Source organism: Condylostylus longicornis, unplaced genomic scaffold, assembly GCF_029603195.1.
Source record: "Condylostylus longicornis isolate FDR11 unplaced genomic scaffold, ASM2960319v2 ptg000135l, whole genome shotgun sequence".
NCBI lineage: Eukaryota > Metazoa > Arthropoda > Insecta > Diptera > Dolichopodidae > Condylostylus > Condylostylus longicornis.
In genome coordinates this window covers 7,321,507-7,335,634 of record NW_026578103.1, presented here as the reverse complement: position 1 = coordinate 7,335,634, position 14,128 = coordinate 7,321,507, and the positions used below count along the sequence as shown (strand labels likewise).

Sequence of the window (14,128 nt, the reverse complement as noted above, 5' to 3'; positions counted from 1 at the left end):
CCGGGAGAAAAAAGCTTCAATTCACATTTTAATAATTCATAAACCCTTTTAATACTGAATCATTATTCCATTAAGATAAAATGAATCATTTGTTACGTAGAATAAAAAAATTCGTGAGCTTTGAGAATTCAATATTGAGAGCCCATTACCCTGCACGTGTAAATTTTTATTAAAATCGGTTGAGTCATAATTGTGTGTCATACACGATTGCCGGCATCATTCTAAGAATAGTGTATTTCAGCTTTTCTACCACGAAGAAGTGAATTCGCACGCATTCTCGCGCAAAACTCTGGGTGTCAAATATTCTTGTCAAAAATGTTCTGGTCAAAAACGAAATATTTTACAAGGAAAATTTTGTTTTGTACAGAAAATATTTGAACTCACTTTGTTACAATTTTCGTATTTCATTGAAAAGTACTAGGAGAAGTATATAAAAAATTAAGTTAATTAAATTATCTATTAGAATTATTTAAAATATAAAATATTCTTTGAATTATTCTACAATATTTTAGTGTTTCATTAATTAAAAGCAAAAATTCAAAAAATTCGCTAACTTAAAAAATTATTTTTCAGGTATAAAGTGTATAAAATAGAAAATTTCCTTAAGTTTATATATTATTCATTTTCCCATTCACATTAATCCTTTTTTTAAATAAATAAAACATTGCTCTATAGTTTAGTTAAAATACTCTTTTTGATAAATCGCTGAATATTTCGTAAAAGTTTCTATTAAATTTGATCATTTGATTCAATTTGAACTAAAGTTTTACCCCAAGAGTCTTCCTTAGCCCAATAAGAAATTTTGATAATAAATATAATATTGTGGTAATCTAGGTCTGTGGTAGCTAATTAAAGCATAAGTAATTAATTTTGAAATTTCAGTTGAAATTTACGATATTTTTGAGTATTAAAGTTACTGACAATGTGAAAAACTGAAAAATTTATCTTAATTTTTTTGCAATTTACATAATATTTTTAGCAAAGTTACACACATTCACGAAAATTTTATAAAATATACAGAAATATATTAAGTAATAAGAGAATATGCAATAGGAGAGTTTTTGAGGGGAACAGCCTAAAAATTTTCTTTTCCAATCTATTTAAAGTTGAACACAACAACCATTTTTCATATTATTCAGTTAATAAATTTTATGTTTTTTCGTCATGTTAGCTTTTCCCATTTCCTTTTTTTTTTTCTATAGTCCCTTCACATAATTTATATGTTGACAAAATTAGTATTAACATATTTATCATATAACATCAAGATCTTTTTTAATGAATTTAACGAATTCCTAATATTTTTTATTGAGATATTTTTTGGAACTGGCAGTAAGGATAATAAATAACGATAACATAAATAATGGTATGAATTAAAAAATTTCCTTTTTTGTTAGATGAAATGCTCGAGATTAAAGTTATGAAATTTTAAAGATTTTCAAAATTGTGTATGATTTTTGTTCTTAAACTTTGAAATTTGTTCTTGTTAAAGTTTTCTTAAGTCAATGAAATTCATGAAGAAAATTTTTTAAAATTAGTATCAAATTTGGGTAACAAAAATTGCAAAATGAAATAAAATTTATTAGACTATTAGCAGAGCAAAAGGTCAGTTCAAATATTTGTATAAGAGTCAAGAAACTCCTGTTGATTCTTATACAACATTTACTTCAACCCTTTCATTGGTATGCAAGCTAATTTTGTCTCTTATAGTTCTTAAATTTGGCAATGTATCAAATAACCTGGAATCCAGAGATTTATATAAATTTTGTATGCCTAAATATATTCGTTAAGAATTAATGGAAATAAAATTTAAAATACCTTGATTACATCTTACATCAATGACAAATTCAATAAAATTTTTAAAATTACATTTTTCATTTTACACATAAAATCCATTACTAATTCACTAGGATTTGTAAAACATATTAAAAAAATAGTTTTTTAGGGGTTTCGTTCTAAAACTATACTTAAAAAAGAATGAAATAAAATTAATGTTACAATTGCACATTCATCAACGTCTCTAATTTAATTGGAAAGAAAAACAAACGAATTTTACCAAACTTTTTCAATAGACTAGACTGTCAATTCAACAACACATCAGTCCTTACTTAATTAAAGAATAACAACAAGTTGAAAAAAATAAAAAAAAATTTATTGATAGGATTAAATTTTCTAGTCAATCAAAGACCATTTCCTTTTAATGAAAAAATATTTTTCACTTTTTTTTGTGTTTTTTTTTTGTGATTTTGGTTTTGATTCGTTGCAAAATAATCAAAGAATTTTTAATTAAATTTTACTTTTTTAATTTTTTTCATTTTTTTAATCATTGTTTAGTTATTATTTGTTTTTGTTGTCCTTATATTTATGGGATTTATGGGCATATGAAGTGAAGGATTGTGTAGGTAAAACAAAAATCCTTGTTGATTAAAATTAGAAACATAAAAAATCCTTGTAATACAGTAAAAATTTTCTGTGAAAAAATATTTTTCTTTTTTTATGAATATTTGAATTTGCTGAAAATTTTTCAATAATTAAGTAACTAGATATTTTTTTGTTTCAATATAAAAAGCGTAAGTTAAAAACGCCTATTTTGCAGTATTCCCTTTACTAGTGAGTAGTATAAAAGGATTTTTACCCTTTGTTCATTCCTGATGGGAACATAGGGCTTCCACAAACCTTTTGAATCAGACTTTCATTTCACCTATGCTCACTTTATTTCGGAGAAGAATTTATCATTTGATTCGGTGTACTTCGTCGATATATTGTGTAACGGGTCTGTACACATTTGTTTTCCCTGTATGTTCCAATCTAGCACTTGTCTGGATATAGCACTGCCAGGCTTGAGAAATATGTGTGTAAACCATTTTCATTTTCTTTCCTTTATCGTCATATTTATATAAATTTTTGATTCGTAATCGCAATTGGTTCTTGATTGATTATTACTTTGGTCTAGCTAGAATATTCCATACATTATTCTTAGGCGTATGGCTAAATTTTTAAAAAAATATTGAGAATGTGTAGGGGTTGCAATAGGTTAAATAGATTTTGATACCAAATTTTTAATTTTTGAATACCTTGTTATTCTTAAAATAAAAGTTGCTGAAATAAAATATTGTGTTCAAATTAAAAATTATCAGACTTTTCTCAAAATCGCATTTTCCATCTCACTATTAAAATATTGGTAGAAAACAAAGTTTTGTATTGTAAAAAAAAGCTTTGTCCACAAATTCGAAGAAGTATTATCGTTACTACTACAAAACACAAAAAAAAACAAATTTAGTTATAGAAACTTACGAAGCTTTTCCCTCCGAAAGATGATTGATGAGAGCGCGTTTTCTTGTGGTTTACTACTGCGATCTCATCAATATGTGACTACACGTATACATGCGATTTGTTGTAATATTGATTTGCATTTATGACTAAGTGCTTATAGGCTCATTATTCGGATTGAGCTTGAGTTTTTAGAAAGACCCTTTTTTTGGCAGCTACCTTAAAATTTTAAAATACTGTATGTGGAATTGTGAAAAACAGATTTTAAGTTTGTTAAAATCAATTTGATTTCTTGGTATAGAATTGAAGGTTAATACTCGTATATGCAAAAAGTTGTATTAACATATAAAACAAATTATACAATAAGAATAAAGTATTCGAACTTATTGAAAGTAAGTTATAGTTTTTTAAATTTTAATTTAATATTAACAAAAATATTAAATTTCTTTAAACTTAATAAAAATTTCATTTTGTAAAATGCTTAAAAAATATCAAAATAAACTGCATTGTAATTGCCATCCTTCAGGGGAAAAAAATTATTTTCTTGTGTTTCCACAATTTATTTCTTTATTATCAAGTGATAAAGCAAAAAACAAATTATGATGAACAAAAAAAAAAATTTATTTTTGATTACTTTTTCCCCATCTTGTTTCACTTATTTCAGTTATTGTTATATGATATATTAAAATGGTTTATTTGAAGGGTTTATACTGCAATATGATGCCAAATTTTTAATGATTATGAAAACATTAATTTCTACACTAGAACGAAATAATTGGCAAATGAAATTTGCTAAAAACCAAAAAGTGTCATCGGTAAATTAAAATTTCTGTAAATTCTTCGTCCCGCAATAATGAGCTGTACAGTTTCAATCTCATTGAGAGTAATTTAAGAAATCGTATTAAAGGTGAATTGAAAAAGCACTTGGGCTTAAAATTTATTTTACTTTCCAAAATATTTTTAATAATTTTTAATTTTCCATAAAAGAAATTTAAATAAGTAGAAGCATTTTTTCCTTATCTTGTTCCAATTTTAAACCAAAAACATTAAAAGGATTAGAAAACCAAATTTTGTAAATTAAAAAAAAAACTTTGTTTCAACTTTTCTGAAAAGTTTGCAATCTCAAATTTTTACCGACATTGTGTATACATTAGGTAGGTTATGTGATGGCAACAAATTTTGTATACCGAGTTTTCGGTGGGAATGCACTTCTCCATAGTAGGGAAGTGTAAATAAACAATTTTTAGCAACCTGTCGGTCTGTGTGTGCACGCGTGTATCTCAAGTTCGGCTGATGAAATTTAATATTTAAATCAACAGATTTTGATGAAATTTTGCGTGTAACTTTATTTCGAGTTTGGCACGGATTCATCAACTTTTGGGATATATCAGGCGTAGGGAACTGCACTTTTTAGCGGGCCTGTTTTACATTTTTGATCATTTTGAAGAAAATATTGAACCGATTTACTTAAAATTTCAAATATCAGCTTTGCTCGCCCGTCCGCGAAAACTCATTCCTAACTTTTGGAAGAAATCAGCCATCAGCAACTGGACGTTTACTCTATAAAAAGAAATATTCAACCGATTTCATTGAAATTTAATATTTAAATTCTTCTTATTAAAACAATAATTAATTTTTTTCAAGGCTCGGAAACTGATCTGAGGGCTGATTTAACATTTTTTACCATATCTACGGAACTCATTCTGGTTGTTACCCAAACTAACTGGCGAGCATTTCAGGGAATTCGGGTAGCTCAAAGCGAAACTCTACAAAGAGCAAATTTACATTTTTCTAGATATGTTAACTATAAGCTTACAAACACCCTAAACATTGGAAAGAAGCATTTAGCAGGCATTTTTATAATGTTCTGTTACGCTTTCACTTAACTAGACAATACAAATTGCGGTTATGTACTGACCACATCAATTTTTTTTTCTTATTATCATTTGCCGATTTGTTTTTTTTTTGTTTTCTGAAAATATAAACTTGTTGTTTTTGATAGTTAATATTTAACAAAAAAAAAACGAAAAAAAAAACCAATCCTTTCAAAAGCAATTTTTTTTTTTTATAAAATCTACACGGAAGTTTGAGGATGAGAAAATTAAAAAGTAAAACTTTCTGTTTTTGTTTTTGTTGATTACATCGTAAACTATCTGAAAGTTTTTTTTATATAAGCTTTGAATTCGAAAGGATTATAGTTGCGCGTGTCTTTTAAGACTTTCAGCGAACATTAAATTCAAAAATAATTTTTGTTTTAAATGAAACATAAATTATCAAAGATTATTTTGTATCTGTTTGTTGCTTATATGTATGTTTGTGTATTTATAAAGTAAAATATTGAAAATGTTGTACAATGTTACTACATAGTAATTATTAAATTGTATTTTGAAATAATATTAAAGAAAATTTTGTAACAACAATCTTAACTGTAGAGTTTTTAAAATATTCAATACCGAATGCTTTCACATCCCAATATGACATAAAAAATTTCATTGTACTCGTAATTACTTATAATTAGTCAATAAATTCGGAAAATATCAGAGTACTTAATAATAACTAAGTTGACCAAATTCAAACATAAAATTTTTAAAAGCCAGTAGAGTCAGGAACACTCAGTGTAGTATTGAAATTTATGTGTTTTGAATTTTACACAATTAACAAAACTTATTTTGCTAATTGTCTAAAATTGTTAATACAAGACAAATGGTTTTTTAAATAATAAATGAATAATGAAAATTGAAAAAATTAATAGCGAAGAAAAACGTTAATTGAGCCAAATTTTATGTTTCAAAATGCAAAACTGAAAATCAACTTTCAACCTTTCATGTATACGGACATTAACTTTTGAGAACTTTAAAAATAAAACTGAAACTTCCGATTCATTAAATTGAGCGGTTTTTTGTACTGAAATTAAGATTTGCTGAAATCTGGTCCTAGAAATTTAAGGTATTTTTCGCACGCACACAAAAAATGGTAATTTTTTAATAAATTTAAAATTTAGTACTGAAAGGGTTAAATTAATTATGCTAAAACAACTCAGAATTGCGGCAATTTGTGACAAATAATTATTATTTACTTCATAAAGTTCTGCTCTTGATTTCCAAAAAATTTAACCCTTAAAATATAGCTTCAACGTTCACAGTTATCAAGTTTTTGTTAGTTAATTTCGGTAATTTTTAAATTTTGAAAGTCTGAATTAAAAATATAAGACCTGAATATTAACAGATTGCATTGTTGCCATTTTTATGTCCATTTTAATCGTTAATAATAATATGAAAATTAAGATAATTAGAGTTTTTTTGTATCCAAGAATAAATTATCATAATTTGTGAATAAAAGAAGTTTTTTAAATAAAAAATTTTAAGAAAAATAAAAAATTGAAGAAAATTATTGCATTTCCAAGAGAAAAAAAAATCCTTGAAAATTTTCTACTTGCAGAGTCCAATAAAATAAATAAATGAGTACAACTCGAGTAAAGAAGATAAGGAAAAGTTTTTTCAATGCTTGCAACGTCATTTTTTTAATTTTTACGATAATTTTTTTCTTTTTATTGTTTGCATATTTTTAAAAAACATTCAAATTTTTCTGAGTTTTTAAACAAAAGTTTGCATTTTTTTTAAAGTTAATGTAAAAGTTTTTCTTTATGAAAATTTTTGGGATTTCTTTTTCTGTCATCAAAATATTTAATAATATTAAGTACATACTTAGAATTTCATTCAAATGAAAAGACAACTAATATGTTCAAAAGCAGCTTCATTAGCTTTTATTTATGAATTATAGAAAAATACTTGAATTGTAAGCAAGCGATTATTTTAATAGGTCCAATATTTATTTTAGCATTTATAACTTTTAAAGTATTTATTAAATTCTCGATGAATAATGTCTAAATTTTTCTTTAAAAATTTCTTTATGCTTAATATGCTCCTCTATGTTTTAAAAATAAAAGGGAATACAATCGTCTAGTCAAATTTAATTTTTCATTATTTTTACTTTAATCATATTATACCCTATTTGAATTAACATAAGCGTGTTTGAAAGCAAAATGTTAAAATCAAATTAATTGTATGGATATGTTTGTATTATTGTTCATTATTATCATAATATGATTGAGTTTAATACAAATAAAACTGTACATGTATAAAAACAGACTTAGATTCACTGAGCATTTAAGAAATATTTTTAACCTAACGCACATTTAGACAATTCATGTCATTCTCCTTTCTGTAAATCGTTTGGTTTTCTCTTTATGTAATTTTTGCCTTTCTCATATACTAATACGCCATTTTGTTTTACTTCGAATATGATTTAAAGTTTAGGTTTCTTTGAATTTCTTCGTTTTCTTTTGCAAAAAAAAAAAAAAAACTTTTGTGGTATAAGGATTACTTCTGTTTTTTCTTTGTTATTTTTTGGACATAAAGTCTACCTCCCGCCCTTTTTTAATTTTTTTGCTTTATTTTTTGAATTATTTCTTTTTTTTTTAAATTTTATTTTCATATTTCGAAAGAAAAATTAATATAATTTGGGAATAAAATTGGATTTTTGTAAAAAGCACATTTTGTTAACGAAATATATCGATTATGAAATATTGTATATAATGAGGCGCAACCAATCTGTTATTATTTCGATATTTTAAAAAGTAAATTTAATTTTTAGATCCAATTATTAGGAAGTTTATTTTGTTTTATTTTATTTAATTAATTTTTTGAACTGAATTGCATTAAAAAAAATGACCTGATCTTTTAAGTTATTCAAAGTATAATGTGCCCATTGTTATTTGATCATATTGGTATATGATCTTTTTAATATTGAGAGCAAAGAATGACTTTTGACTGTGAAATTCTATTTATTAAAATACATTTTTCCTAAGATATGACAACACTTTCCTATTTTTTGTAATAAATCTCAATAAAAGCAAGAACTTTTCGCAAAGTTTTCGAAATAATAAAAATTTTCTTCTAAAATGTCATTTTGAGAAATAAAAAAATTAATGAAAGCTCAATATTACTGAATTTTTTAAAGGAACATAAAATGTTCAATAATATCCCGTTTGCTGAACACATTTCACAATTTCATATTTACTGAACCGTTATGTAGGTAGCATTTGGGTAAAACTCACGAATTTGGTATATTTTGTTTGGCAGGAATGTCAACATGGCAAACATATTTAACAACATTTTCTGAATTCAAAATATTTTTGCGAAGCGTATAATTAAGTCATAATTTTCTTTTATTCAAATTATTTCACCAAAATTAATACAATTATATTGTTAGGACGAAAAGATGACAATGCACAATTTTATCATAGAAAAATATTTGGGTAATTTGTCATCGGACTTATTTAAAACTTTTTGTTAATGACCGTGTAAAATAATATTTAAATACAAGCGGACCGTAATATTAAATTTAAGAAGAAATATTTTTTTTTGCTATTTATTTTGGACGTTTTAAAGGAAAATTTAGCTGTTAGAGAGCACAGAGAAAAATGTTTTCTTTTATGCTTTCGCATTTTCACGTACCCACACAAACACTCATACAGGCATAAGCGTACTAACATTTACTTTGGTTTTGTCATGTTCTTTTGTTTTTCTTTCTAAACTTTCCGAATTTATTATTTTATGTCGTAGTCAGACACAAATTTTTCAAAAAAAAAAATACAAATAAGAAAAACAGAAATAAGAAAGCGAAAGTGAAAAATTTTCGGAGAAAATGTGAAAAAGTTTGTGAGATTTTTCAGCTCTAATGGTTTTTTTCCTTTTCTTTTCTTATTCTAATATTTTAAAAGGATAACCGAAAAGATAAATTGCTAAAAAAACAAATTCTTTTCAAATTCTCGAAAAAAATGTAACTTTTTTTTAAGGTTACCTTTACACTTGTTTTTACTTTTGTTTCAATTTTTGGCTAGAAGTTATGAATATATTAAGTGTTTTGGCAGTGTGAGCTCCTTTAAGGAATTGTGAGTAGTGTGTTAACAGATAGTAAGTATAATAAGACTGAAAATTTGTGAATTTAATTTAATCACATGTAATTTGTAACTTGTACATACCTGAATAGTCGTAGAATAGTACCTTTTTTGCTAAAGCTCGAAAATAGACAGTATTAAAAATTGAATTTTAATAAAAATGTGAAATTTAGCTTGGATTGTTTTCATATTTAATGTAAAAATATTAAGAATTGAAATATTCGAAAATATATTAGAAACAAAATAAGAATTTTTTTAAGATTTTGAAGTTAGACAGCGTCAAAAACAATAATTGTTGAAGAATATTTTTGCTCAAAAGGATAGATTTATGGAATTTGACATATTTATTTTGGGATTTTTTGTTTTCTTACAAATTTCTAATAAGTTGATAAGGATAAAAATAAGAATAATTTTTTTTTTAAATTTTTATAGGTTTACCATGCAAAACAAATTTATTCCAAGGTTAACATTAATTGTTCAATGAGCTAATGAAAAAATTCATATAAAGTTATCAATTGTATAACGGTTTAAGCACACTTCTTTGGATTTGGATTTGAGTTCTTGAGGAGTCAAAAGTTGTATATTCCGAATATTTTTCTAATTTTTCTTTATTTATGAGCATGTAAAACTAATATGTTTTTAAATAAATTCTACTTTGTTGAAAAAATTTGTCTAATAACAAACGATATGGGGAAGTAACATACAAATTATAAGCCGGTGTTGGCTAAATTTTTTGAATTTTAGCATGTAGGGTCTTGCAAATCAACTAACACATTGTGACGCCATAGCTTGTTTCGGAATAATAAGCTTTAGCCCTTAAGTTTATTATTCAATTATTCAAAAAAATCATTATCTAATTTGCGTTAAGCTTAGGAAAATAATTTTTTACCAAGTCCTTTTAGAATAATTTAGAATAATTGTTTTAACGCCTCATCATATAGTTCCAAAACATGATTTAATTTCCAAAGCTAATGCTTTTAACAAAAGCTGAGAGCTTAAATAACTAATTTTTACACACTTTTAATTTACAATTTCACTATTGAATGAAAATTTCAACTTTTTTTCCTAATATTTTAATTTTTTATACATTTTTTATTGTTGAAATTCTATTAAATTTTTTTACTTTAAATTTTTGTAAAAAAAGCTAAAAAACTTTTATAATTAATTTCTATAATAAACCGAATTTTTAATATTTTTTTTCTATAAAAAAAATTAATTAAATTACCTTCGAGGTGTTAGAAATTTCACGAATTTTTTTGTTCAAATTACTAAATTTTTGTTTTTGCTCCCCTATATTTTAAATTTAAAATATATTTTTCACGGTATTGTGTGTGGTGGGGTGGTGGAGAGGAGGGGACACATATTCGTATTTATATATAAACTTCTAAAAGCAAATAAGTTTCTTTTTTTGTGTGCTAAATGTTACTGTCAAATATTTTCATTTATCACCTTATAATCTGAAAGCAGTGAAATGTGATTTATCATTTTGCAGAGATTTTGTTTTTGCTCTTCCTTTGTTCAGTTTTTGTTTTTTTATTCGCTTGGATTTTACAATTTTCCATTTTTATTTCGCTAGCTTTTAAATTTTCAATTTTATCAAGTGTTTGGAAATTTTTGACTTCGTTAAATTTTGCATATTTATTTATTTATTTTTTTTTTGTTTGTTTTGTTAAATTTAAGACACATTATAACAGTTGTATAAATTGTATACAACTGTGAGTTTATGTGAGAAATGATGGTACTTGTGGATCGGGAAATTTTTTTTTACTTATTTGTTTATTTTTATTTCAATTTCGTTACTTCATTTTCTAGGTCCTGTTTTTTCCCTAAATGTATATCGAAATATTGTACAGATAAGGTGGTTTAACTTTAACATTACCACATTTACACACAAAAAAAAGAAATTAATGGTGTTGTAGCATGTAACACGAAAATAAAAATAGAAAATACATAGAAAATAAAAAGAAGAAAAAGAAAAAACTAAGAAAAAACCATTAAGATTAGGAAATATTTTTGGAATAAATTCTCTCTTTGTTGGCGAAATTATTTTCAGTAAATAAACTTCTCATTTATTGTGTTACTTCAGTGTATGTAAATATATGTTCATGCCATTAAAAGTAAGAATGCAAGATTATCATTTTTAAGCTTGTTAAAAATTTGTTTTTCAAAATAAATTTTTAAATACAAACAAGAAAATTTAAGGTGTTGAAAGTCAAGGTTAAATTATAATAATTGAAAATTTGGTTTATTTATAAATTCGAATTTGTAAGTACCTTGAATATTGCAGAGTGAGTATTGTCATTTGCATATCACGCTGCGCCAATGAATAAATTTGATGTCTATTTAACTCGGTGAGCCTTGCAAATTGATTAATTCATTGAAAATTCAGGATAAGGAATTGATTAATTCATTAATTCAGGAAAAGCAACGCAAATTTGTCTAAGTCGAAATTTTTAGTTGATCGATTTAGTTACTCAATGCAATTTAAAGATTTAAAACAGTTTTTGTAAAATTGTAAAAGTAACAGTAAAACTGACATATCGTCACCTTAGATCAGAAGTATCCTGTGTCCAACTTTTGACAAAATGCGTTTTTTTACTCATTATATTACTCATTAGAGTGGTTTTTCTTTTTTAAAATCCGTAAATACAAATTAAACCTATCTCCAAAGCATCTTATTTGGACTTAAGATTCTTCTGCCTTTAAAACTTTTAATGGAAAAATATCATAAGTCGTCATTTCCTAAGAAAAAGCTGGTTTAAGAATTTGATTTATATGCATAAAAATGACCTATCAAAAGATATAAACTTCTATTACTTCGATTTTGTCTAAGTGTAAAACCATAAACGAAATGAAGTTTAACATATTTAAAATTGCTCTCCTATGTAAAATTTTTGAAATGGGACTTAGGATACTTCTAATAAAATACTAATAAAATAAAATATATACGGTTCAAGTAAAGAACATTATTCAAATTTCAACAGGTTAAACTATGTAGACTTCAAATTTTATAATATAAGATTAAGAATGGGCAAACTCGCTACTATAACAGCTGTGTTTATACAAGGACAACTGTATCAATTGTTTAGTTACGTGGCAAAGAAATACATGAACTAATTTCATTCTACAAAACACAATTTTGTAACAAAAAATAAAATGTTTGTTTGTTAATTTCGTAGTACGAAAGTCTATTCAGATTAATATTTTAAATAATAAACTATTTCTATATAATAATTTCATTTAATACATAAAAATATTGAAGACTATGGAAGACTATTACACAATAAATTCATTGAATCATTGTTCACTATTTTTCTGGATAAATTTATAATTAAATAATCAAATGCATAATAATTATTTTAATTGCCTCCAATTAATTTTCCCAGCATAACTCTAATTACACAAACACAATATTATTTGTTCTCATTCCGACAACAGGCAATTAAGAGTCTTTATGAAAAAAAATGAAAAACAAAAAATCATTCAAGAGATCAATTAATTTTTTGTATTTTTTTATTATAATTAAAAAAATCTTTTTCCCCTCATTTTTGAAATTTACATATAAATAAAGCGTTTGTTAGCGTAGCTTTTCATGTGATTAAAAATTCCATTAAAAGGTAATAAAAAATAAAAAACAAAATCAAGTTGTATGATTCTATCCGCATGATCTAACATTAAAGATGATTTTGGATTTATTAATTTCACATTTAAAATTCACAAAAATGCTTTTTTAAGTACCCACCTCAAAAAAAAAATATAAAATAATATTGTGAATAAAATTATTCAAATATCTCTAAGTTTGCATTTGAAACAGTGATTGCAGTTAAGCAATTTTGAAGTTGTAAAAGTATTGAATTGGAAATGAAAAAAAATTGTAAAGCTTTTTTAATTTGACGTTTGTTTTTTTTTTGACGTTTAACATCATTTCCGTAAGTATAGTGAAAAGTTGGAAGTCTATCTCCAATTTTGGGAACATACTGTCAATTCAATATTCTTAACATTTTTAATATTTTCCGTACTAATATATTTACTTAATTAACATTGCAGTTCAATTTATTTTCTAACACTTTTCCAAAAAAAAAAATTGGAAAAAAGTGCTTATTAAATTCTGCAAACACAGAAAAATAGCAGCTCGGTGTGTTCATTACAAAACAGCCTAATCAAACAATACTATTACAAAATGGCCATTGAAATTAACCGTTACTTAACACGTTAACCTCTTTTTTTAAGCATTGGATATCGTTTTTCTTTGAGACTGTCAGTTAAAAATATGTCAAATTTTAGTACCTTTTAGACAATAATAAATAACTTATTTTGTTGGTAAAATTTGAATATTCGGGGCCATGTCATCAAAAAATATAACTGCTTACCTCAGCTCACTTACTTAATCGTTGAATTCGGCAATTATGGTCAATATTTATCCTAAATATATGCGATAATTTGATTGTTTAAAAAAAAAAAGTATTTTCATTTGTTCAAGAGGAAAGTGCTGCTCTACGAAATATTGGTTTAATCTGAATTTGTGGAATTTATTCGTTTGTGTGTAACGATAATAACGAGTGATCTTTCGAACTGACGGTGATAATAAATCTCATATCAAATTCACAAAAAATTTATTAAATATGGTAAAAGAGTTGCCAGACGACAAACCTAATATTATTTACTTTCAAAACTTGTATTATGAAACGTGCTTTCATTTAAAATTTTAAACGCGATCTTCTGCTGCTGAAATCTTAAAAACAAACTCATTTCAAAAATAAAATAAAATAAAAAAGAAAAAAATTGCTTTTTTTTATGTCTTTCCATTTAATGAATGGTTTTCTTTTTAAGCGGTTGCGAACAAAAAAGGTAAAATTTCTTTTCATGTATTTGATATACATTGCTACATCTATACATAGATAT

At 25.0% G+C, this 14,128-nt stretch overlaps 1 long non-coding RNA gene across 2 annotated transcripts in view; it reads left to right on the top strand.

The window, feature by feature from the left end:
* Positions 1-14,128, top strand: part of LOC129615090 (uncharacterized) — a 98,562-nt gene that overhangs the window by 20,353 nt on the left and 64,081 nt on the right. The gene's annotated exons all lie outside the window — the stretch shown is intronic.